This window comes from Homarus americanus, unplaced genomic scaffold (assembly GCF_018991925.1).
Source record: "Homarus americanus isolate GMGI-L3 unplaced genomic scaffold, GMGI_Hamer_2.0 scaffold41592, whole genome shotgun sequence".
NCBI lineage: Eukaryota > Metazoa > Arthropoda > Malacostraca > Decapoda > Nephropidae > Homarus > Homarus americanus.
Genome location: NW_024740109.1, coordinates 413,399 through 437,500, shown reverse-complemented (window position 1 = coordinate 437,500; position 24,102 = coordinate 413,399). Strand labels below are relative to the sequence as shown.

At 45.3% G+C, this 24,102-nt stretch overlaps 1 protein-coding gene across 2 annotated transcripts in view; it reads right to left on the bottom strand.

The window, feature by feature from the left end:
• The window catches only part of LOC121875214 (beta-1,4-glucuronyltransferase 1-like), a 74,064-nt gene extending 49,962 nt beyond the window's left edge, over nt 1-24,102 (bottom strand). For both annotated transcript variants that reach the window (XM_042379674.1, XM_042379675.1), the window contains exon 1: nt 23,800-24,102. The gene's annotated coding sequence lies outside the window, so the exon portion shown is untranslated. The remainder of the gene's footprint in view (nt 1-23,799) is intronic.

Below are 24,102 nucleotides of genomic sequence, written 5' to 3'. Positions count from 1 at the left end.
ACCATCCTTGGCTGTTGTCGTCAGCTAGAACACTCGACTAACACACACAACGAGCCTCTACACACTGCAGTCCTGGTGTAGGCGACTCTGGAGCGGCGGTTAGTTAACAGAGAGAGAGAGAGAGAGAGAGAGAGAGAGAGAGAGAGAGGAGAGAGAGAGAGAGAGAGAGAGCATCAACACGGACTGAAGTGCTGTCTATCTTAGGGCTTCATGTACCGCAAACAAGAAAACAAAACACCACAAACAAGAAACAAAACACCACAAACAAGAAACAAAACACCACAAACAATAAACAAAAACACCACAAACAAGAAACAAACAGCACAAACAAGAAACAAAAACACCACAAACAAAGAAACAAACACAGGAAGATAAACAAGAACAAGGACAAACACAGAAGAACAAACAGGAAAGAGCAACACACACACACACACACACACACACACACACACACAGACACACACACACAGACACACACACACACAGACACACACACAACACACACACACACACACACAACACACACACACACACACACACACACACACACACACACACACACACACACACACACACACACACACACACACACACACACACACACACACACACACACACACACGACATTATAACGAATCTGCCACTGTCTGACATAAATACGTGTGTGTGTGTGTGTGTGTGTGTGTGTGTGTGAGGGCCAGAATACATGAACTTGGTGACCTCTGACCCCTGTAAAATGGTCAACAAACACAGCATAATAGCTGAAAGTAAACACCCCCTGCTTATTTCAACTAAAGATTAACCTAACCTAACCAAACCTAACCTAATCTAACCTAACCAAATCTAATCTAACCTAACCTAACCAAATCTAGCCTAATCTATAGGTCTTATGTGTTGATGGAGGAGGAGGAGGAGGAGGAGGAGGAGGAGGAGGAGGAGGGAGGAGGAGGAGGAGGACCCTGTTTGCTACACGCTGGGGTAAAAGTGGTCGCCAAATTGAAAGCCAAGTTAACGCTTGAGGGGAAGCTACGAGGTCAATGGTGCGGTAGCTAGCCCTTGAGGGATTGTTGTGGTGGTGGTGTTGTTGTGGTGGTGGTGGTGGTGGTAGTGTTGTTGTTGTTGTTGTTGTTGGTGGTGGTGGTGGTAGTGTCGTTGTTGTGTTGGTGGTGGTGGTAGAAATGACAATAGTAGTGGTAGTGGTGAAAGAGATGATGGTAGTAGTAGTGGTGGAGATAGCAATAGTTGTGATAGTAGCACCCCCCCCCCCTCACATCATCACAACACACACATTTCACTGTTGTGTTGACGTCACCACTGCCTTCAGGGGTGACGTCTTAACAAACTCAACCTTTAAGATCAAATAACTACAGAGTTTTACCCAATATATAACTAAATAAACAAAGAAATTATTTAAACTGATTGAGGTTAACGTCTGATAGAGCATAACTACAGTATTAACATATATCGTTTAATTTTCATTTATTTTATTTTGTGTAATTATTTATTTATATATTACTAGTATTTCATTTTTTTTATTATCTTTTCTATTATTTAATTCCTGCATATATAGTTCTCTTTGTCACACAGTATTGTATAGCCGTTATCTTATTATTCCTTTATGCCAAATATGATTTATTATTATATCTACAGCTATGACTTGTATGGTTACAAAATAACAATTATAGTAACAAATAAATTATATAATTATAATGAAAATACTCGTATACATAAGGAGGGGAGAATAGACGTAAGAATACCACACACACACACACACACACACACACACACACACACACAGGGTCACGCTGGAGAGTGGCATCCGGGAGCCACATAATCACAGTGCCACGCTGGCAACACTCCCCAGGCACCCAGCTGGCACCATAATGTAGCAGTGCCTTTTATGTTCTCTCAGATATACACTTTCTATCAATATACATATGTATGTATGAATGTATGTATGCAGTGCCGGCCTTAACCTGGACCCCGCACCTCCTAAGGCCGGCCCTGTATGTGTGTATGTAGCTCCTCACTAGATGGAGCCCTCCACATGTGCAATGTATGTGGACGACCCTACGATCCAGTATCGGCCTCTTTAGTCACCTCAAAACTCACCAACCTTGGTGACATCCTTAATAACTCATATCAATCATAGCTGGATGATCGTCATACTCGATTCCGAGTGACAGCAAAGTAGTAGTGAAACTATGGGCAAGTTTCTTTACACATTTCTGTCTACCCAACAGTAATTGGGAACCTGGATGTTAATCGATTTGTCGGATCGTGTTCCGGGGTAATGGTTAGCCAGTGCAGTTGGCAAGTTGTCCGGTCTTTTCGGACTATTCCTTGACACTGGGTCATGCAGCTCGTTAATTTAGGGTGTGGTTGTTGTGTTGGCGACAGCTTTTACACCTTAAACAAATTCATGCCTAGGTGGCCCTAGGGCCGGCCATCCTCGATCTCAAGGGCCATCCATTTTATATATATATATATATATATATATATATATATATATATATATATATATATATATATATATATATATATATATATATATATATATACACACCATCTATCAGCCAGGCACTACACAGCTCAGTGGTATAAAACAGGTGAGTTGAGCCTCACAGGAAGCTAACACAAATCCCTTCATCCTCGGCTCAACTCTTTCACTGCCTCAGTCTGTCTGAACAAGTTGGGACACATTAACGTCATACACCAGACTCGCCACCACGGTCCATAGTCTTACAGGTTGCATGGGAATTTTCCTCTCAGTTGATGACGTAAAACTATACTTAACTTAACCTTCACAAGAGACCTTCACTTAACACCGGGACGTACTGCACAACCTTTCCAAAACTTCCATATTAACTGGTATTTAGTGAACGTATCTAGTCTAGGTAGAGTCACAGTGTAATATTGGTGTTTCATCTGGAAGTCATTACTGCCCTCTAACACACTGTACTCTCATTGCCTCAGACAGTCAGGAGTAGTGGCTCATCAGTTACGTGGATCATAAGAACCTTTCAGTATTTCTTAACGATAAACCAAACTTTTCACCAATACTTGCGTAATTTCGAAAGCAATTTTGTTCTACGGTCAATATCGTTAATCTTACGGTGTGGCAGGGTGGTTAACGCAAGCAACAATTATAATTAGGATAAGCAAACATACGGTCATCGATACAGATAACAAATGCTCATGGTGTTTACATTGTGGATCAGCTGAATGACACGTACTTATCGACACGTGGGGCAATATTTACGTCTGAATAATGACCCAGACTTATAACATGTTATTTATGATGCACACACACACACACACACACACACACACACACACACACACACACACACACACACACACACGATCATAAATAACCAGGAACCCGTTCTTCACTCGCCAGCATCGGGTTACTATTTAAGGATGAATACGTGACCTACATTGGTTCAATCATCGACCATCAGAGTTTTCTCAAATTTCCTACCCATCGTACATGTCACCACGACCCTCTGTGTACTGTTGCCCCTGTGTAATGCAATATTTTGACTATAATTTTTAAACAAACAGATTCAGTATGATTTAGAAAAGGTAATGACAATAATAATGATAATATTAATTTTACCCTTAATAATAATAATAATAATAAATAATAATAATAATAATAAATGTCAATAACAATAATAATAATCGACCTTGGTTTACCTGAACGTCACTGACACTAAATCAAATCAGGTCATCGAAATCAAGGCTAATTTTTGTCCCTAGCCTTCATTATAACAGCTGTCCAACTTTTTACACTATTAACTAAATAAAATTAATTATCTGACCGTGGGGAGCGGGGGCTATGGATATTCTAGGCATGACTGTTCACCCTGAGAAAAAAATACTTGAGATGTGTAGGCATGGCTCTGTTCATCCTGGGGAAAATGGGGGAGGTGGTCTAGCTTTGTTCATCCTAGAGAAAAAAACGGTTGTGGGGGGGATCAAGGCATGGATTTGTTCATCCTTGGAAACAAACTACCATGAGGGGGGGAGGGGGTGAAGGCCACACTGCACCTCCCAGCTCATGGCCACTAATATTGACCTACTTCACCGCCCCCCTGACCTACCTCCTGCTCAGGACATTACCTGCTTTAGGTCACCACCATCCTGCTTTGCCAGGTCTCGGGAATTTATTTATATATTAATTAACAAAATCCCAATTAGACAGTTCTCCCCTGGACAACTAATAGACAAAATCCAACCAGCTTAAGTTTCATTGTCGTAATACCGTGAAAGGCTGGACTTGTTTAGGTTAGGTTAGGTAAGCTTTTCTCATACTACAGCTTACCAGTTAGGTTAGGTTAGGTTAGGGTTTCTCACACTACAGCTGACCAGTTATTTCCAGCATGCAAGCCAATAATACTGTATAATGATAGTAATAAGGACCGTCTAAATGGACATAACCTGCCTAGCGGCCACCGTATCTAGTAGAGGCCTGGTAATGTCTTGTTCAGTGCCGCAGCTGAGTTATGGCACACAACATCTTGCCCATAGTTCCACACTGGCCCGGAGTCGAGCCCTGGAACCCCCGGTATCATGTGAACCAGTGTAGATAATGGGAAGGCATATGACACGGACGTTGAATCCGGGTCCTGTACCTTAGCTCTTTGCAAGAAGAAGGAAGAGGGCGAGGTGTCGACGCTTGCGATTGGTGGGCCAAAGAGGTATCGAGGCCTGTGATTGGTGGCAGGCGAGGCATCGAGTCCTGTGATTGGTGGGCGGTGGAGCGGGCCTGAGGCAGCGTGCCTTCCCGCCATCAAGCACGCCGACACAAACACAATCTTGTCGACGCGCTGCTATCTGCCGCTGTCATCTCCCGCGAGGCGCGAGTAAATTAAGCGAAAGTGGTGTCGAAACAAGCATCGATCGTGTGTGCGGTTTTTAACCTGTAAACTGAATGTTGCGACACTGGTGGTGGAACTGAAGGAATGTTGAAGACGCCAGCCCTGTCAGGACCCTCCTTGGTTCCAGGTTAAGGATGCTACAGAAGCGTACATTTTTCCCCTGTGACTGAGGGTCAAGTCAAAACATCCACTTATGAAAGTTTCGAAACAATTTTGCATCATTTTAAACACCATATTTATGCCGTAACTAACTTGGCCCATCAAAGGCTTTCTCACGTCTTTAGTAAACGGAAAAATTCTGGCCAAAAGCATACACCAGGAGCTTCCAAATATGTGGAAAAAGAATCTGAGGCATGAGAGGACAGAACACACATACCAGAAATATACTTCCTTAACGCTGAAAAAAAATACCCTCAGATAAAAAGTGAAACGAGATTGAACACTTCTAGAGGCAGGAAACGGTGGCTAGTAGTATATATATCACAGAAGGGAAAATATAGGGAGGAAAATCACATAAGGAAATACACCTCACTATCGTACATGATATATACAGTACAGTATTTCCCATGCTCTGGAAAACCAACAAAACTGTACAGTATTTATTTCAAGATCAAAATAAACCAGGAACGTACGAGTGTAGGAAGGGGAGGGGAACGTCACCCCTCTTCCCCCCTGCACAGACGGACCTAAACAAACAAACACAACCTGGTAATGTCTCCCGGGGTTTCAAAACACCGTATAGATAAGAAAACGAGACACGGCTTATCACTACCTTGTATACTGCTGGACGTGACTCTCTCTCTCTCCTGTTGCTGCTGCTTGGCTGATCACCCAGGTCTCCTACTGGCTAGCGGCTCACCCAATCACAGCGTCTTGAGTAGCTATCCGCTAAACCAATCACAACACTGAGAGAGTAGCCGCTTAGCCAATCATAGCATCTCGAGAGCATAACAAGCTTATCTAATTACCTATCTTTAGTAACAAGCTTCCAGTGAGTAGTGTCTCCTTCACCACACCTGTCTCTAGCACCTACACAACACCCCTGTCTCTAACACCTACACCACACCTGTCTCTAATACCTTCACCACACCTGTCTCTAATACCTTCGCCACACCTGTCTCTAGTACCTTCACCACCTGTCTCTAGTACCTGCACTACACCTGTGATACCTCATTATACTGTCTTGATTGATGATGATAATGATGATAATGATGAATATTATATCATCATCAAAAACAATAATATCACAGAATCGTCTCATTTTTTTCCTTTTTCGTGAGTAAACATACAGACGAGAGGGAATTACCCAGTAAACGGCAAGACGCGGCTACCGGTCACTATGTAGCATACTCACTGGATCAATATTCTGGGGACAGGAATATTCTGCTGACGCCAATACTAAAGGTTCATGTGTCAGGGGTCATGTGTCAGGGGTCATGTGTCAGGGGTCATGTGTCAGGAAGTCAGTTTGGGCATCATAACCTCAAGTCTATGGCCAGAACGCACGATTCGTCTCCCTCAGCTATATGCCGACACTTTTACACCACTTACTCCGGCATCTATACTTGGTGAAGAAGACTTACCTGGCCATCTGTTGCTCCGCCTTCCCTCACAGCCTCCAACCCCCTCCCAACGCTTGAGGACGACTAGGGGGGAAGGTGGAGGGCTCACTGGTTACTCATGAGTGACTCACCTGGGACAAGAAAATGTGGATGAGTTTATGCTCTCTCTCCTTCCATCCATTATTTCTCGTCTCTCTATCCCTTCCTTTCTGATTCCACCCTTCTCACCCCCTCCCATTCTCCCTCCCTCACATTCTCCCCCTCTCTCCCCTCGCCCTACCCGCCCACCTCCTCTGGGACCTCCTGGCTGGCCCTAACGACCCGTGTGTCGTCTTAGATCGCATTTCAACGACTCTTACCGTCTACTGATTGGCTGCCACTGGACCAGGTGTGGCTCACGTACATTTAACGAGCCATGATTGGCTGTCACTCGACCGGGTGTGGCTCGCACAACAGAGAGAGATCAACTCAAGTCCCCTCACCGGCGTAGAAAGAAATGTATCACGTGACGTCTTCGATTAATTCCAGCAGGTGTATTTTTGGCCAGGTGAGTCGACTGTCCAGTGGCATGAGGACAAGTAGTTAATTCATCCCTCCCCCTTCCCACTCTACCCTTCCCCCACTACCTCTCTCATTCCCCCCTCTTCCACTCTGTGTAATATATAAACCTACCGTCAGACGAATCTAATCTACCCCAGAGAGTTACCTGTTGAGGAGGGGGAGTTATGTTACCCCCTGTGGATACTACCCCCTTAACCTAACCAAACCTACCCCAGAGAGTTACCGCGTGAGGGCAAGATAAATTTGGATCGTATTGACCACGTACAGTACATGAACACCACGCGGGTCCAAAGATGTGCACATTAAGTATACGCACACGTTACTGTTTACATGGACTTATGTACACGCACACGTAGATTTTCTCATACACACACACTAGTTAATATTTCGTGTATTATCTACCGGTAGAAAAAACTCTTTGCCAGGTCAACCAGTCTGACCACCCAGGTCAACCAGTCTAGCCACCCAGGTATCCAATCTAACTACCCAGATCATCTAGTCTAGCCACCCAGGTCATCCCAGGTCAACTAGTCTAACCAACCAGGTCATCCTCGGTCAACCAGTCTAACTACCCAGGTCATCTCAGGTCAACCAATTTAACCAACCAAGTCATCCCAGGTCAACTAATTTAACCAACCAAGTCATCCCAGGTCAACTAATTTAACCAACCAAGTCATCCCAGGTCAACTAATTTAACCAACCAAGTCATCCCAGGTCAACTAGTCTAACCAACCAGGTCATCCTCGGTCAACCAATCTAACTACCCAGGTCATCCCAGGTCAACCAGTCTAACTACCCAGGTCATCCCAGGTCAACCAGTCTAACCACCCAGGTCAACCAGTCCAACCACCCAGATCAACCAGTCTAACCACCCAGGTCAACCAGTCTAACCACCCAGGTCATCCCAGGTCAACCAGTCTAACCACTCAGATCATCCCAGGTCAACTAATTTAACCAACCAGGTCACCCCAGGTCAACCAGTCTAACCACCCAAGTCAACCAGTACCCGCTACACCCACTACCACAATTGCTGGGGTGGAGGTGGTGGGGGGGAGGGGTGGTCACTGCCCCAACAGAGTCAAAGGTTAAAGGTCAAGACTTATTTAATACACAACTGAGACTGAAATACCCAAGAGATCTGTATGTGTGTGTGTGTGTGTGTGTACCAGGGTCCATGATAACTTTCAACACTACCACCACCACCACCACACAACTCTTTCCCCAGCACCATCACTGTCCCCAGCACCATAACCTCCCAGCACCATCACACAACTTTCCCAGCACCATAACCCCAGCACCATCACACAACACTGCCCCCAGCACCATAACCTCCCAGCATCATCACACAACACAATCCCCCAGCACCATAACCTCCCAGCACCATCACACAACTCTTTCCCAGCACCATAACCTCCCAGCACCATCACACAACACTGCCCCCAGCACCATAACCTCCCCAGCACACACAACACTGCCCCCAGCACCATAACCTCCCAGCACCATCACACAACACTGCCCCCAGCACCATAACCTCCCAGCACCATCACACAACACTGCCCCCAGCACCATAACCTCCCAGCATCATCACACAACACAGTCCCCCAGCACCATAACCTCCCAGCATCATCACACAACACAGTCCCCCAGCACCATAACCTCCCGGCACCATCACACAACACTGCCCCCAGCACCATAACCTCCCAGCATCATCACAACACAGTCCCCCAGCACCATAACCCCAGCACCATCACACAACACTGCCCCCCAGCACCATAACCTCCCAGCACCATCACACAACTCTTTCCCCAGCACCATAACCTCCCAGCACCATCACACAACACTGCCCCCAGCACCATAACCTCCCAGCATCATCACACAACACAGTCCCCCAGCACCATAACCTCCCAGCACCATCACACAACACTGCCCCCAGCACCATAACCTCCCAGCACCATCACACAACACACCCCCAGCACCATAACCTCCCAGCACCATCACACAACACTGTCACCCCAGCACCATAACCTCCAGCACCATCACACAACACAGTCCCCCAGCACCATAACCTCCCAGCACCATCACACAACACTGTCACCCCAGCACCATAACCTCCCAGCACCATCACACAACCTTCTCCCAGCACCATAACCCCAGCACCATCACACAACACTGTCCCCCCAGCACCATAACTCCCAGCACCATCACACAACCCTTTCCCCCAGCACCATAACCTCCCAGCACCATCACAACACTGCCCCCAGCACCATAACCTCCCATCACACAACACTGCCCCCAGCACCATAACCTCCCAGCACCATCACACAACACTGCCCCCAGCACCATAACCCCAGCACCATAACCCCAGCACCATAACCTCCCAGCACACACAACACTGCCCCCAGCACCATAACCTCCCAGCACCATCACACAACTTTCCCCCAGCACCATAACCTCCCAGTACCATCACACAACACTGCCCCCAGCACCATAACCGCCCAGCACCATCACACAACTCTTTCCCCAGCACCATAACCTCCCAGCACCATCACACAACTCTTCCCCCACACAACCCAGTACTCACACAACACTGCCCCCAGCACCATAACCTCCCAGCACCATCACACAACTCTTTCCCCAGCACCATAACCTCCCAGACCATCACACAACTCTTTCCCCAGCACCATAACCTCCTCCAGCACCATAACCTCCCAGCATCATCACACAACACTGTCCCCAGCACCATAACCTCCAAGCACCATCACACAACACAGTCCCCAGCACCATAACCTCCCAGCACCATAACCCCAGCATCATCACACAACACTGTCCCCAGCACCATAACCCAAGCACCATCACACAACACTGTCCCCAGCACCATAACCTCCCAGCACCATCACACAACACAGTCCCCCAGCACCATAACCTCCCAGCACCATCACACAACTCTTCCCCCAGCACCATAACCTCCCAGCACCATCACACAACACTGCCCCCAGCACCATAACCTCCCAGCACCATCACACAACTCTTTCCCCAGCACCTTAACCTCCCAGCACCATCACACAACACAGTCCCAGCACCATAACCTCCCAGCACCATCACACTGTCCTTGCACCATGTTAGAGGCGTGTATCTGAGGAGCCGTGTGGTGTGAGCTAATAAGTGTCAGTTGGGACAAAGACACGCCCCCTGAGTAGGTCCTGTTTCCGCCGGGGAGACACAACTACTTTGATAAATGGGGAGAGGGGCGGTCCCAGACACAGGGGGGGTGATAAGAGAGGTCCTACACACAGGGGAGTGATAAGAGAGGTCCTACACACAGGGGGAGGATAAGAGGTCCTACACACAGGGGGAGTGATAAGAGAGGTCCTACACACAGGGGGAGTGATAAGAGAGGTCCTACACACAGGAGTGATAGAGGGTCCACACACGGGAGTGATAAGAGGTCTTACACACAGGGGATATGGGGGAGAGGTCCCACACAGGGGAGTGATAAGAGGGGTCCTACACACAGGGGAGTGATAAGAGAGGTCCTACACAAAGGGGGAGCGATAAGAGAGGTCCCACACACAGGGGAGTGATAAGAGAGGTCTCACACAGAGGGTGATAAGAGGGTCCACACACAGAGGGTGAGGCCACACAGGGGGAGTGATAAGAGAGGTCCTCACACAGGGGAGTGATAAGAAGGTCCCACACACAGGGGGAGTGATAAGAGAGGTCCTACACACAGAGGGGAGTGATAAGAGAGGTCCTACACACAGGGGAGGATAAGAGAGGTCCCAAGGGGAGGATAAGAGGTCCCACACACAGGGGGAGGATAAGAGAGGTCCCACACACAGGGGAGTGATAAGAGGGTCCTACAAAGGGGAGGGGATAAGATGGGTCCTACACACAGGGGAGATAAGAGGTCCCACACAAAGGGGGGTGATAAGAGGGTCCCACACACAGGGGGTGATAAGAGGGTCCTACAAAATGGGGAGGGTGATAAGATGGGTCTTACACACAGGGGAGTGATAAGAGGTCCCAGGGGGATAGTCCAACAAGGGGGGGATAGAGGGTCCACACACAGGGGGAGGAGAGGTCCTACACACAGGGGAGGATAGAGAGGTCCTACACACGGGGAGTGATAAAGGTCCGGGGAGTGATAGGAGGTCCACACACAGGGGAGTGATAAGAGAGGTCCTACACAGGGGGTGATAGGGTCCACACAGGGAGGATAGGGTCCACACACAGGGGGTGATGGTCCAGGGGGTGATAGAGAGGTCCTACACACAGAGGGAGTGATAAGAGAGGTCCTACACACAGAGGGAGTGATAAGAGAGGTCCCACACACAGGGGAGGATAGGAGAGGTCCTACACACAGGGGAGTGATAAGAGAGGTCCTACACACAGGGGGGGTGATAAGAGAGGTCCTACACACAGGGGAGTGATAGGAGGGTCCTACACAGGGGAGGATAGAGAGGTCCCACACACAGGGGAGTGATAGGAGGGTCCTACACACAGGGAGTGATAGAGGGTCTACACAGGGGAGTGATAGGAGGGTCCTACACACAGGGAGTGATAAGAGAGGTCCTACACAAAGGGGAGGATAAGAGAGGTCCCACACACAGGGGAGTGATAAGAGAGGTCCTACACACAGGGGAGTGATAGGAGGGGTCCTACACACAGGGGGAGTGATAGAGAGGTCCTACACACAGAGGGAGGATAAGAGGGTCCTACACACAGGGGAGTGATAAGAGGGGTCCTAACACAGGGGAGTGATAGAGGGTCCTACAAAATGGGGAGGAGTGATAAGATGGGTCCTACACACAGGGGTGATAAGAGGGTCCTACACACAGGAGGGAGGATAGGAGGGGTCCTACACACAGGGGAGGATAGGAGGGGTCCTACACACAGGGGGAGTGATAGGAGGGTCCTACACACAGGGAAGTGATAGGAGGGGTCCTACACACAGGGGAGGATAGGAGGGTCCTACACACAGAGGGAGTGATAGGAGGGTCCTACACACAGGGGAGTGATAAGAGGGTCCCACACACAGGGGAGTGATAGGAGGTCCCACAAAGAGGGAGTGATAGAGAGGTCCTACACACAGGGGAGTGATAGGAGGGTCCCACACACAGGGGAGTGATAGAGGGGTCCTACAAAATGGGGGAGGGAGTGATAAGAGGGTCCTACACACAGGGGGTGATAGAGGGTCCTACACACAGGAGGAGTGATAGGAGGGGTCCTCCACACAGGGGAGGATAAGAGGTCCTACACACAGGGGAGTGATAGGAGAGGTCCTACACACAGGGGAGGATAGAGGGGTCCTACACACAGGGGAGTGATAAGAGGGTCCTACACACAGGGGAGTGATAGGAGGGTCCCACACACAGAGGGAGTGATAGGAGGTCCCACACACAGGGGAAGTGATAGGAGGGGTCCTACACACAGGGGAGATAGGAGGGTCCTACACACAGGGGAGTGATAAGAGTCCTACACACAGAGGAAGTGATAGGAGGGTCCTACACACAGGGGGAGTGATAGGAGAGGTCCTACACACAGGGGAGTGATAGGAGGGTCCTACACACATGGGGAGGGAGGATAGGAGGGGTCCTACACACAGGGGTGATAGGAGGGTCCCACACAGGAGGGAGTGATAGAGGGGTCCTACACACAGGGAGGGATAGGAGGGGTCCTACACACAGGGGAGTGATAGGAGGGGTCCTACACACAGGGGGTGAGGATAGGAGGGGTCCCACACACAGGGGAGTGGTAGGAGGGGTCCCACACACAGGGGAGTGATAGAGGGGTCCCACACAGAGGGAGTGATAGGAGGGGTCCTACACACAGAGGGAGTGATAGGAGGGGTCCTACACAGGGGGAGGATGGGAGGGGTCCCACACACAGGGGAGTGATAGGAGGGTCCTACACACAGAGGGAGGATAGAGGGGTCTCACACACAGAGGGAGTGATAGGAGGGTCCCACACACAGAGGGAGTGATAGAGGGGTCCCACACACAGAGGGAGGATAGGAGGGTCCCACAGAGGGAGATAGGAGGGGTCCTACACACAGAGGGAGGATAGGAGGGTCCTACACACAGAGGGAGGATAGGAGGGTCCTACACACAGGGGGAGGATAAGAGAGGTCCTACACACAGGGGAGGATAAGAGAGGTCCCACACACAGGGGGGAGGATAGGAGGGTCCCACACACAGAGGAGTGATAAGAGAGGTCCCACACAGAGGGAGTGATAGGAGGGTCCTACACACAGGGGAGTGATAGGAGGGGTCCTACACACAGAGGGGAGTGATAGGAGGGTCCTACACACAGAGGAGTGATAGGAGGGGTCCCACACACAGAGGAGTGATAGGAGGGTCCTACACACAGGAGTGATAAGAGAGGTCCTACACACAGGAGGATAAGAGGTCCTACACACAGGAGTGATAGGAGGGTCCTACACACAGAGGAGTGATAAGAGGGTCCCACAGAGGGAGGATAGGAGGGTCCCACACAGGGGAGGATAGAGGGGTCCCACACACACAGAGGGAGGATAAGAGGGTCCTACACACAGAGGAGGTGATAAGAGGGTCCTACACACAGAGGAGTGATAAGAGGGCCCCACACACAGAGGGAGGATAAGAGGTCCCACACACAGAGGGAGTGATAGGAGGCCCACACACAGGGGAGGATAGGAGGGTCCTACACACAGAGGAGGCAACACAACGATAACACACAACGAGGTACCAAACGAGGGGCCAGAGGTATAAACACACACACACACACACACACACACGAACACACACACACAAACACAGTCACAACACCTGATGAAGCAGAACGTGCCACACCTGCAATACACTGACTGATATCTCATAAGTAAACAACGTCTCTTAACGACGACTTATAAACAACGTCTCTTAACGACGACTCTATAACCACGTCTCTTAACGACGACTCTATAAAACCACGTCTCTTAACGACGACTCTTAAGTAAACCACGTCTCTTAACGACGACTCTTAAACCACGTCTCTTAACGACGACTCTTAAGTAAACCACGTCTCTTAACGACGACTCTTAAGTAAACCACGTCTCTTAAGTAAACGACGACTCTTATTTAAACGGCGACAAGGATTAACACGTCAATATACACCATAAATATCATTGAACTATTGCACCAATGACTTTAATAATAGTGATTTTAATTTAGGAAAGCTCTCATAATAAGAATCATAACCACGTCATATCACTTTCCTGACGGCAACTTTTACCCACAAACTGAATCAACCACTTTATTCCTTCCTTCCATCTTTATTATTCTCTCTCTCTCTATTCCTATCTTTATTATCCTCTCTACTATTAATATTATCCCTTTTCGCATCTTTATTATCCCGTCTCCCTTATTTCCCTTCCTTCCATTTTTATTATTGTTCCTTTCCTTCCTTCCATCTTTGTTATACCCCCTCCTCCTCTCTCTCTCTCCTATCTTTATTTACCTCTTTCCTTCTCCTTCTCCCTTCCAACTTTATTCTGCCCTCCTGCCTCCTTCCTGTTCCTCCCTTCTTCTCCCCTTCCAACTTTTATTCTTCCCCCTCCTTGCCTCTTCCTTCTCCCTCCCTCCCCTTTCTCCTCTGCCTGCCTCCCTCCTCCTCTCTTCCTTGACTTCCTTCATCGTCAACTTTAACTCCCTCTGTGTTCATGCATCCCTTTCATCCACTAATTCATTCCAATTCCCTTTTTTCATTCCTCAGGTTTATTCATTCTTCTTTCTATTCACGTTTATTGACATCTCAAGTTTATTACCTGTTTTATCAGATTATCTTTCCTCCCCCATCAGTTGTCTTCCTCCCCCTACTACTCTCCCTTCTCCCTTTCTCCCCCTCTTCCCTTCTCCCCCTACTACTCTCCCTTTTCTTCCCTACTACCTCCCTTCTCCCTACTACCTCTTCTCCCCTACTACTCTCCCTTCTCCCCCTACTACTCTTCCTCTTATTACTCTCCCCAGGACCTTCTCCCCTCCCCTACCAGCCTCTAGTATCACCCCTATACCTCTCTCTCCTCCCCCTACCAATATATCCTCCCCCTACCAGTCTCCCCTCACCTCCCCTACCAGTCTTCTCACCTCCCTAACCAGTCTCCCCTTAGTCCTTCAACCACTCCCTTCCTCCTCTCCCCACCTTATCTTCCCTACCAATTCTTCTCTTAGTACCAGATTCATCACGCTAACGGGGGTGAATTGTAGAAATTGGTGGTAATTGTAATAATTGTAGTGGTGGTAATTGTGGTAATGGTGGTAATGGTATGAGTTATGAGAGGGCCGCTATTAACTGCAATATCGTCATTATCATCAATATTTTAAAATATCTCTACGAATAAATATAAAATTGAGTAATAAAAATAAAAATGATCAATAGTAATATTTTTAAATTATAAGATTCATCAATAATAATAATATAATCATTGTGTACATTACGATGGCCACACACACACACACACACACACACACACAGCGAATATATTAACAAAACTGATATAAACGTTCTATTTTCCTCCTTGCCTCCGCCTACACCCACCCATCAACCACCCATCCACCCACATCCACAATGCTACCACCCTCCCTTCTGCATCCACCCACCTGCCACCCAGTATTAACCCTCATCAACCTGACATCCACCCACACCCATCGTACATAACACCCACCCACTCACCCACAGCCACCCATCTACCCACCACCCACACCCATCGTACATAACACCCACCTACCCGCCCACAGCCAGCCATCCTCATTCTTCAAAAATTTCCATAAATTAATTGAAAACACCTGAGGTAAATAATACAGTCTCAACGCACTTTCCTCACCATCATAGGTAAATAGAGTCTCGGTGTAATTATGTCGCCATCTTGACCGATCTGTGTATGTTATCGTAGGTAAAGGCCACTACGAGACCTGGTAGACGAGGCCACTACCACTAAGAGACCTGGTAGACGAGGCCACTACCGCTAGTAGACCTGGTAGACGAGGCCACTACCACTAAGAGACCTGGTAGACGAGGCCACTACCACTAAGAGACCTGGTAGACAGGCCACTACCACTAAGAGAACTGGTAGACGAGGCCACTACCACTAAGAGAACTGGTAGACGAGGCCACTACCACTAAGAGACCTGGTAGACGAGGCCACTACCACTAAGAGAACTAGTAGACGAGGCCACTACCACTAAGAGACCTGGTAGACGAGGCCACTACCACTAAGAGAACTAGTAGACGAGGCCACTACCACTAAGAGACCTGGTAGACGAGGCCACTACCACTAAGAGACCTGGTAGACGAGGCCACTACCACTAAGAGACCAGTCAACGTTGTCTTGCAGGGAATGTCTATCGTGTAACTTATCGACACAAACGTCAATGATGTCGACGAACGGACCTGTCTGATGCCTCGCCTGTCGACCAGTCACCCCCATCCCCCATGATGCTCTGACGTCACTTGTGTTAGAGTGGTGACGTCACTTGTGTTGGAGTCAATAGGATGGTGGTGACGTCACATGTGTTGGGGTCAAGAGGATGATGGTGACGTCACTTGTGTTGGGGTCAAGAGAATGAGAACATAAGAATGGAGGAAACTGCAGCGGTCCTATTGGCCCATACTGGGCAGTCCCATTTACACCCAACCCCTAATGCTCTTACAGTATATCCATTTAACCAATGTTTGAAGTTTTCCAGCGTATTCGAGTTAATGATGATGTTTGGTAACTTGTTCCACTCGTCCTCTACTCTATATCTAAACCAATGTTTACCTATTTCCCGCCTAAATCTAAATTCACCTAATTTAAAACCATCGTTACGAGTTCGCTCCTGGTTGGATAGTTTGAGTATATTTTTCATATCACCTTTTTTTTAAGCCCTGACTTCCATTTATACACCTCCATTATATCGCCCCTCGCTCTACGTCTCTCGAGGGAGTGCAGATTAAGATGCTTTAATCTGTCTCTGTACTCAAGGTTCCTAATGCCCAGGATTAGTCTTGTCATTCTCCTCAGAATTCTTTCTAAGGATTCTATATCCATTCTGTAGTACGGTGACCATAACTGAACTGCGTAATCCAAGTGGGCTCTCACAAGCGCAAGATATAGTTTTAGGATGACCTCGCGAGTCTTGTAACTAACACTCCTTTGTATGGACCTAAGTACTTTATTAGCCTTGTTACGAGCAAAAACACATTGTTTACTTGGCTTAAGATTCCTACTTATCATTACTCCTAAATCTCTCTCACAGTCGTTGTTCAGCTGGTATCTGGTTTCTCTGTTTACATCTTCTAGACTAGGTACTTTATATTTAAAATGGTGGTGACGTCACTTGTGTTGGGGTCAAGAGAATGATGGTGACGTCACATATTGGGGTCAAGAGAATGATGGTGACGTCACATATTGGGGTCAAGAGAATGATGGTGACGTCACATATTGGGGTCAAGAGAATGATGGTGACGTCGCATATTGGGGTCAAGAGAATGATGGTGACGTCACATATTGAGGTGAAGAGAATGATGGTGACGTCACATATTGAGGGTCAAGAGAATGATGGTGACGTCACATATTGAGGGTCAAGAGAATGATGGTGACGTCACATATTGAGGGTCAAGAGAATGATGGTGACGTCACATATTGAGGGTCAAGAGAATGATGGTGACGTCACATATTGGGGTCAAAAGAATGGCTTTTGGTGGTGACGTCACTTGTGTTGGGGGACGAGGATGGCGGCGACGTCACGAGGATGGATGATGACGTCAGAACATAAGAATGAAGGACACCTCATTATGCCGACTGGTCCATGCTAGACAACAACTCCTGTTCACACCCAAACATTATCACTCATAGTATCTACCAAACCTTTTTTTTCTTTTAAACTTCCCAACCAGTTCGAGTTAATGATGGCGTTTGGTAACTTGTTCCACTAATCCACAACTCTATTTCTGCATCACTCATAACTAATTTCTTCCTAAATATAAAAATATTTCTCTAATTCAAAACCATTGTCATATCTTTGCTCCTGATTGATATGGTTTACCTAGCTTATATTACCTTCAATTAACCCCATCTTATATTTATACGTTTCTATGTCTCAAGAAAATGCAAAATCAATTCTCATAATCTCGTCTCAATACACAAGGTTCCTAATGCCCGGGATTAACTTTTTTCATCCTCATCTGAATGCTTTCTAGGGAATCGATATCCATTCTATAGCACAGTGACCAAAAACTGAACCGCGTAATTCAAGTTAGGTCTCACATAACGCGAATCTAAGATAACATAGCTTCTGTTACTAGCGCTACTAGCTAATGAATCCTAGTATATTGTTAAGCTTTATTCCAAACATAACTGCATTGCTGTCTTGAGAGTTAGTTTCGTACTTATCATCAGCCCCTAAGTCTTTCTCACAATCGGATTTTCTTTGTACCTATTGTATGTAGTTCCACTGATAGCTAGTTCCCTATTTCTATTTCCTGTAACCTTACAATTATACAGCCAAGCATTATACCACATCAGCCATTATACCACATTAAAACTTTATTTAAGTCTTCCAGTAATCATTCCGAATCTTCATAGGAGCTAATTATATGCCATATTTTGTTTGTGTCGTCAGAATTTTACTTGTGTGCTGTCAGCCTGTGTTGAGGCTACGGACAGTGGTGACGTTAGGCCACACGACAAGGAAAAGAATTTTAAGCCAGGATTTTAAGAAGACCAATGGTTGAATGTTAGTCTGTTGGGCGTTTGTGATTATATAGTATTATTCTTTAGCTGAGTATAACTAGTGATTTAATATGCAAATTAAAGATTACCTGTAGATTAGACACCCCAGCTTATTACACCTGATGATTAAATACCCAAACTTTACTGGGGGTTAGGTTAGGTTATGATGGGAAAAACTTCATAGAAAAATCACAGGAATTAGTCACTTTTTTAATAAGCAAAAGTTGTTATTGTTGATGATTAAAACGAATATTCCAGTGGACAAACCTGTACATATCACGCCATTACATTTATATTTAACAATATTGCGAGCGTGTTTTAAATAGCTTAAATATGGTAAAGTAATTAAACTAAAATCTCTGAGTAATTTATAATGATAACAATAATAATAATATGCCTCGGTCCCCGTGTTCAGATCTTGACTACAATTGACGTCATTACCAGATTAGTGGCAAACATGTAGTCTGTGTGAGGGTACTGGGTGAGGGTACTGGGTTAATAATTATTAGAGTACTGTATTGTCTTAATTATATTCAGTTTTTAATGCTGATGTGTGATAACCTCTCGGTCCTCACCCTGAGTCTACTACTGTACTATTACTACTACTACTGTTATTACTACGGCTAGCAATAATAATACTAATAATAATAATAATAATAATAATAATAATAATAATAATAATAATAATAATAATAAAAATAATAATAATAATAATAATAATAATAATAATAATAATAATAAATAATAATAATAAAAATAATAATAATAATAATAATAATAATAATAATAATAAAAATAATAAATAATAATAATAATAATAATAATAATAATAATAATAATAAATAATAATAATAAAAATAATAAATAATAATAATAAATAATAATAAAAATAATAAATATTGATAATAATAATAATAATAATAATAAAATAATAATAAAAATAATAAATAATAATAATAATAATAATAATAATAATAATAATAATAATAATAATAATAATAATAATAAAAATAATAAATAATAATAAAATAATAATAATAATAATAATAATAATAATAATAATAATAATAACAACAACAATAATAATAATAATACAGTTGTTCACGAGGCGGTACAATACTTGACACATCAGTAGGTCGCTGCACAGTACCTACTCATCCGTCAACAAAGCTTTTACTCTGCTGATTTACTACTGGATGACATGAACTAATTATTAAACGACGCCAAATATTAACAAAAAAATCCTCATTACTGTCCGGTATATATTTACAAGTTTTATTGACGATCCCTCCCCCCCCCACCCCCCCCCACACACACGCTAAGAGTTGTTAAGAGTTGGTATTACACACACGCTAAGAGTTGGTATTACATAAGCTTCTAGTACGAGTTTATTTCCCTCGTGAGAACAAGACCGTAGAGGTAACCCGGCCATCAACTGACACGCCACAGTGAGAGTCGTGGCCCTCAATTTACGCAAGTTTACCATTCACTCCTCTTTGGCTCATACTGCAATATTGTAGCCAAGATTTTCTCAGTTTAACGTAAGACACCTCAGTATTCTTTCTCGCCATGAAGTATATTATTCAAACTATGTACACTACTTTTTTCCACTCTATACTTACGACTGAACACAACTCTCCTTATATTTCCGTCGTGATACACTATTGTACCACGCCTGTAACACAATACTGCACTTGTACACACGTCTCGCTCACTCACTGAAAAACACTTCGATGCTTCTCTACCATAAGGCTAGTGGTTAATAAGAACGTGAAACTTGGGATCACTCACTAGACAATAAAATATACCACAACAAAACTGCCAGTGAGTGTTTACACCAGGGGCCGCACCTGCCATCAGAGACTCTGAGGTCGCTTGTGTTATAAGAGGACGCTAGGTGGAGTCTCTTTAACCTTTAAGTTCTTTGATAATTCTACTTTTATTACTATTACTATTACCACTACTTCTATTACTACTACTACTACGAATAATAATAATAATAATAATAATAAAATAATAATAATAATAATAATAATAATAATAATAATAATAATAATAATAATAATAATAATAATAATAATAATAATAATAATAATAATAATAATAATAATAATAATAATAATAATAATAAGCGTACAGAGACTAGAGGGAAATAATGCCAACCAGATATGTCAGCATCGGTTCCTTTTCGCGGGCGGCAGAAGCGTTCGTGCGTAGTATGTTGTTGGGACTACCTGGTATTAATGAATGAGTGCTTGTGTTGACGATTGCGAGTGTTTGTGCTGGCGTTGCTGAATGCTTGTGTTGGCATTGACTGCTTACCTAACACACCTCCCCTCCCTCCTCACTCCTCCCCCTCACAACACCACTCCATCCCCCTCACAACACCACTCCTTCCCCTCACACCAACACCCTTCCTCCTAACCACCCCATCCTCTCTTACTACCTCTTACTCCCCCACTACACCAGCTCCTTCCTCACCCTCCCTTAAGTGGTTGTTCCCTCATCACCTGATTGGCTCGTTAGATAAGATGGTTGTCTCCCTGACGAACCATAGCGTGTGAGGGAGACTCTCCATAACTCTGTGGTTCTTTCAGTGATTGTGTGGTAAAGTGTGATTGTGTGTGGTGTGTGGTAGGGTGTGATTGTGTGGTAGAGTGTGATTGTGTGGTAGTGTGATTGTGTGTGGGTGTGGGGTAGGGTGTGATTGTGTGGTAGTGTGATTGTGTGTGGTGTGTGGTAGGTGATTGTGTGGTAGTGTGATTGTGTGTGGGGTGTGTGGTAGGTGTGATTGTGTGGTAGTGTGATTGTGTGTGGGTGTGTGGTAGGGTGTGATTGTGTGGTAGAGTGTGATTGTGTGATAGTGGATTGTGTGTGGGGTGTGTGGTAGGTGTGATTGTGTGGTAGTGTGATTGTGTGGGGTGTGTGGTAGGGTGTGATTGTGTGGTAGTGATTGTGTGTGGGTGTGTAGGGTGTGGGATTGTGGTAGAGTGTGATCATGGTAGGTGAATGTGTGTGGTAGGGGTGTGGATTGTGTGTGGTATGGTGTGATTGTGTGGGTATGTGGTAGAGTGTGATTGTGATAGGGTGTGATTGTGTGGGTGTGTGGTGGTAGAGGTGATTGTGTGTGATAGGGGTGTGATTGTGTGGTAGGGTGATTGTGTGATAGGGGTGTGATAGGGTGATTGTGTGGTAGAGTGTGATTGTGTGTGGGTGTGTGGTAGAGGTGATTGTGTGTGATAGGGTGTGATTGTGTGTGGGTGTGTGGTAGAGTGTGATTGTGTGTGATAGGGTGTGATTGTGTGTGATAGGGTGTGATTGTGTGGTAGGGTGTGAGTGTGTGTGGTAGAGTGTGATTGTGTGTGGGTGTGTGGTAGAGTGTGATTGTGTGTGATAGGGTGTGATTGTGTGTGATAGGGTGTGATTGTGTGGCACAGTGTGATTGTGTGGTAGACTGTGATTGTGTGGTAGGGTGTGATTGTGTGGTAGGGTGTGGTAGAGTGCGATTGTGTGGTAGAGTGTGGTAGGGTGTGATTGTGTGGTGGAGTGTGGTAGGGTGTGATTGGGTGGGCATATGATTGTGTGGTACATCTTAAGTAGGTGTCCTGTTACGAAAGACAGACAGTCAGACAGACAGACTGAGGCCTGTATCCCTAAGGCACCCGTCTTGTACAGGCAGGTAACCGTCTCGACAGGTAATTGCCTCGTTAGGGTAGTTTACGTTATCAGATGGTTGTTACAATGGGCGTTTGATGGTCGTTAGTGGTTGATATGACCAACTGATAACGAGCAATTATCTTGGCCTTGAAATACCTGTCCAAAATGTCCCACAAGAAATTACCTGTCTAAATTTCCTATAACAAATTACCTGTCTAAAATAACCCATATTAAATCTAAACTAAGAAAGATATTGTCAAAAATGTCCACTATTTTTGTTAAATATCTCAAAGAAAACCACCAAATGTTTTAAATGTAAATTATTAAATTATCTAAAGTAAACACGAACACCAAATGAGTCTTGAGAAAATAATTGTCTTTAAGTCAAAAAATATCACCAAGACAATCCTTAAAATGTCGACAAAGAAAACACCAAAAAAACAAGGCATGAAATGTCATTAATAAAATCCTTTTAAACTAAGCAAATATTATATCGTCACCAAGCAAATCATACGTCACAATCATACGTCACTTAGAATATCACACATCACTTAGAATATCACACATCACTTAGAATATCATACGTCACTTAGAATATCATACGTCACTTAGAATATCATACGTCACTTAGAATATCACACATCACTTAGAATATCACACATCACTTAGAATATCATACGTCACTTAGAATATCCTACGTCACTTAGAATATCCTACGTCACTTAGAATATCATACGTCACTTAGAATATCCTACGTCACTTAGAATATCATACGTCACTTAGAATATCTTACGTCACTTAGAATATCATACGTCACTTAGAATATCATACGTCACTTATATATCATACGTCACTTAGAATATCATACGTCACTTAGAATATCCTACGTCACTTAGAATATCTTACGTCACTAAGAATATCTTACGCCACTATATCATACGTCACTAAGAATATCTTACGTCACTTAGAATATCACACGTCACTACATCATACGTCACTAAGAAAATCGTTCACTGTCCTCTTGGAGAAAACTCATTCACAAAGTCACTTATAAAATTCGGGTTAAAACCTTCTATATCACTATTTCATCCGGTTGTCACTTTACACCTCACCAAAGTCATTACACACAAATGAAACTTTTAATTCTTCGTTCACAATATATTTCTGTTTCCTTATAATTATCTTTTCTTTTTTTCGTAATTCGTTTAATTTCATGTTTTAGTTTTTCGTTTAATTTTCGTATTTCTGTCTGTTCATTTTTTCCCAGGACGCTGAGGGAGGGGAAGACACCACGTCGATACAATATTGGGAATAAAACAATAACACACCACGAGGGGGTGGTTGTGGGGCATGATGGGGAGGCATATAGTATATAGGTTTTGGTGCCCTGGCTGCCCTTGCCTACCTTGGTGGCGTCGCGGGTGGGGGGCGGTGGTGGAGCTGGTGGTGGTGGTTGTGGTGGTAGAGATGATGATGGTGGTGGAGGTGGTGGTGGTGGAGAGGTAGGGGAGGAGGAGGAGGGTTGGGCCGTCCATGCCTAAGCGTCGTTCCAGCCTCCACCCACCACACTGGTCGGCCACCAGCTGCCGCAGTCCACACACAGCATCGCGCAATCAATAACACCTCCACGATGCCACACACCGCTACTCTGACACCTGCCCCTCTGCCCCTACCCAAACACCCACCCTACCCCAGGGCACCCATGTGG